This window comes from Arachis hypogaea, chromosome 15 (assembly GCF_003086295.3).
Source record: "Arachis hypogaea cultivar Tifrunner chromosome 15, arahy.Tifrunner.gnm2.J5K5, whole genome shotgun sequence".
In the NCBI taxonomy this organism is placed as follows: Eukaryota; Viridiplantae; Streptophyta; class Magnoliopsida; order Fabales; family Fabaceae; genus Arachis; species Arachis hypogaea.
Window position 1 is genome coordinate 36,596,542 of NC_092050.1, and position 4,046 is coordinate 36,600,587.

A 4,046-nucleotide genomic window follows, 5' to 3' on the forward strand; every position below is an offset into this window, starting at 1 on the left:
CACTTCCGTTCTACATGCAAACAAGCTAGAATGAGTATCTCTTGGATATCTAATACAGAGGACCGAGTCCGAGATATTAGAATCTTTGTGGTATAAGTTAGAACCCATGGACGGCCATTCTTGAGATCCAGAAAGTCTAAACCTTGTCTGTGGTATTCCGAGTAGGATCTGGGAAGGGATGGCTGTGACGAGCTTCAAACTCGCGAGTGCTGGGCGTAGTGACAGACGTAAAAGGATAGTAAATCCTATTCCAGTATGATCGAGAACCGACAGATGATTAGCCATGCAGTGACAGCGCATTGGACCATTTTCACAGAGAGGATGGGATGTAGCCATTGACAACGGTGATGCCCTACATAAAGCTTGCCATGGAAGGGAGTAGGAATGATTGGATGAAGACAGCAGGAAAGTAGAGGTTCAGAGGAACGAAAGCATCTCTATACGCTTATCTGAAATTCTCACCAATGAATTACATAAGTATCTCTATCCCAGTTTATATTTTATTTATGTTTTTATTATCAATTCACCATAACCATTTGAATCCGCCTGACTGAGATTTACAAGGTGACCATAGCTTGCTTCAGGCCGACAATCTCCGTGGGATCGACCCTTACTCACGTAAGGTTTATTACTTGGACGACCCAGTGCACTTGCTGGTTAGTTGTGCGAAGTTGTGATAAAGATTTGAGATTACAATTGTGCGTACCAAGTTGTTGGCGCCATTGATGATCACAATTTCGTGCACCAAGTTTTTGGCGCCGTTGCCGAGGATTGTTCGAGTTTGGACAACTGACGGTTCATCCTGTTGCTCAGATTAGGTATTTCTATTTTAATTTTAACCTTTTTGTTTTTATTATTCTTATTTTCTAAAATTTCAAAAAAGAAAAAAAATTATTTTTTCGTTTTTCCCAATTAATTTTCAAAAAATACAAAAAAATTTTACAAAATCATAAAATCAAAAATATTTTGTGTTTCTTGCTTGAGTCTAGAGTCAATTTTTAAGTTTGGTGTCAATTGCATCTTTTTAATTTTCTAAAAAAATTTATTTTTGAAAATTTCATGCATTGCATTCTTCATGATCTTCAAGTCGTTCTTGGCCAGTCTTCTTGTTTGATCTTCATATTTTCTTGTTTTGTGTCTTTTCTTGTTTTTCATATGCATTCTTGAAACATTAATGTCTAAAGAATTAAAATTTTTAAGTTTGGTGTCTTGCATGCTTTCTTTTCTTGAAAATTTTTCAAAAATAAGTTCTTGGTATTCATCTTGACATTCAAAGTGTTCTTGGTGTTCATCTTTGAATTCAAAGTGTTCTTGCATATTTTTCTTGTTTTGATTCATCATTTTCATGTTTTGAGTCTTTTTGATGTTTTTCACTTTCATCATTAAAAATTCAAAAATTAAAAAAAATATCTTTCCCTTTTTCTTCTCATCAACTTCGAAAATTTGAGTTGACTTTTTCAAAATTTTTTAAAATTTAGTTGTTTCTTATGAGTCAAATCAAATTTTCAATTTAAAAATTCTATCTTTTTCAAATCTTTTTCAAAAATCAAATCTTTTTCAATTTTTCTTTCATATTTTCGAAAATTTCAAATTAATTTTCAAAATCTTTTTCTTATTTTTATTCCATATTTTCGAATTCAATGCTAACAATTAATGTGATTGATTCAAAAATATTAAGTTTGTTACTTGCCTAATAAGAAAGGTTCAATCTTTAAATTTTAAAATCAAATCTTTTTGTTTCTTGTTAGTCAAGTAATCAACTTTAATTTTCAAAATCAAATCTTTTTAAAATTCTTTTTCAAATCTTTTTCAAATTAAATTTCAATCACATCTTTTTCAAAATTTAATTTCAAAATCTTTTCTAACTTTTTATCTTTTCAAATTTGATTTTCAAATCTTTTTCAATCAACCACTTTACTTTTTATTTGATTCCTATCTTTTTCAAAACTACGTAACTAACTCCCTCTCTAATTTTCAAAAATCCCTTCCCTCTTTCTCAAATTTCCTTTTTAACTAACTAATTGTTTTGATTTCAATTTAATTTGATTTCAATTTTAATTTTCGAATTTTAACTTTAATTTTAAAATATTTTTATTTTATTTTATTTAAATTTTCGAATTCTTCTCTTCCTTACCTCCTTCTATTTATTTATTCATCTACTAACACTTCTCCTCCACCTAAAAATTCGAACCCCACCCCCCTCTCTGTGTTCAAATTTTTCCTCTTCTCCTTCTTACATTCTTCTCTTCTTATACTTGCATAAGGAATATCTATACTGTGACATAGAGGATTCCATATTTTCTTTTGTGTTCTCCTCTTTTTCATATGAGCAGGAACAAGGATAAGAACATTCTTGTTGAAGCTGATCCTGAACCTGAAAGGACTCTGAAGAGGAAGCTAAGGGAAGCTAAAGCTCAACTCTCTGGAGAAAATCTGACAGAAATTTTCGAAAAGGAAGGAGACATGACCGAAAATAATAACAATGCAAGGAAGATGCTTGGTGACTTTACTGCACCAAATTCCAATTTACATGGAAGAAGCATCTCAATCCCTGCCATTGGAGCAAACAATTTTGAGCTTAAACCTCAATTAGTTTCTCTGATGCAACAGAACTGCAAGTTTCATGGACTTCCATCCGAAGATCCTTTTCAGTTCTTAACTGAATTCTTGCAGATATGTGATACTGTTAAGACCAATGGGGTTGATCCCGAGGTCTACAGGCTTATGCTTTTCCCGTTTGTTGTAAGAGACAGAGCTAGAGTATGGTTGGACTCTCAACCTAAAGATAGCCTGAACTCTTGGGATAAGCTGGTCACGACTTTCTTAGCCAAGTTCTTTCCTCCTCAAAAGCTTAACAAGCTTAGAGTGGATGTTCAAACCTTCAAACAAAAGGAAGGTGACTCCCTCTATGAAGCTTGGGAGAGATACAAGGAACTGATCAAAACGTGTCCTTCTGACATGCTTTCAGAATGGACCATCCTGGATATATTCTATGATGGTCTGTCTAAGCTATCAAAGATGTCATTGGACCACTCTGCAGGTGGATCCATTCACCTTAAGAAAACGCCTGCAGAAGCTCAAGAACTCATTGACATGGTTGCAAATAACCAGTTCATGTACACTTCTGAAAGGAATCCTGTGAGTAATGGGACGCCTATGAGGAAGGGAGTTCTTGAAATTGATACTCTGAATGCCATATTGGCTCAGAACAAAATATTGACTTAGGAAGTCAATATGATCTTTTAGAGTCTGAATGGATTGAAGGAATCATCCAACAGTACTATAGAGGCATCTTCTGAAGAAGAAGCTTATGATCTTGAGAACCCTGCAATAGCAGAGGTGAATTACATGGGTGAACCCTATAGAAACACCTATAATCCCTCATGGAGGAATCATCCAAATTTCTCATGGAAGGATCAACAAAAGCCTCAACAAGGCTTTAATAATGGTGGAAGAAACAGGTTTAGCAATAACAAGCCTTTTCCATCATCCACTCAGCAACAGACAGAGAAGTCTGAGCAGAATCCATCTAGCTTAGCAAATATAGTCTCTGATCTATCTAAGGCCACTTTAAGTTTCATGAATGAAACAAGGTCCTCCATTAGAAATTTGGAGGCACAAGTGGGCCAGCTGAGTAAAAGAGTCACTGAAACTCCCCCTAGTACTCTCCCAAGCAATACAGAAGAGAATCCAAAAAGAGAGTGCAAGGCCATTGATTTAACCATCATGGCCGAACCTACAAGGGAGGGAGAGGACGTGAATCCCAGTGAGGAAAACCTCCTGGGACGTCCAGTGATCAACAAGGAGTTTCCCTCTGAGGAACCAAAGGAATCTGAGGCTCATCTAGAGACCATAGAGATTCCATTAAACCTCCTTATGCCATTCATGAGCTCTGATGAGTATTCTTCTTCTGAAGAGAATGAAGATGTCACTGAAGAGCAAGTTGCAAAGTACCTTGGTGCAATCATGAAGCTGAATGCCAAGTTATTCGGTAATGAGACTTGGGAAGATGAACCTCCCTTGCTCATCAATGAACTGAGTGATCT

At 35.3% G+C, this 4,046-nt stretch overlaps 1 non-coding gene across 1 annotated transcript; it reads right to left on the minus strand.

Annotated features, from left to right (window-relative positions):
• Positions 1-2,856: 2,856 nt before the first annotated feature.
• On the minus strand, positions 2,857-2,964 carry LOC112752583 (small nucleolar RNA R71). Its single transcript, XR_003177012.1, has one exon. It is a non-coding gene; the product is annotated as a small nucleolar RNA R71 (small nucleolar RNA).
• Positions 2,965-4,046: the final 1,082 nt, after the last annotated feature.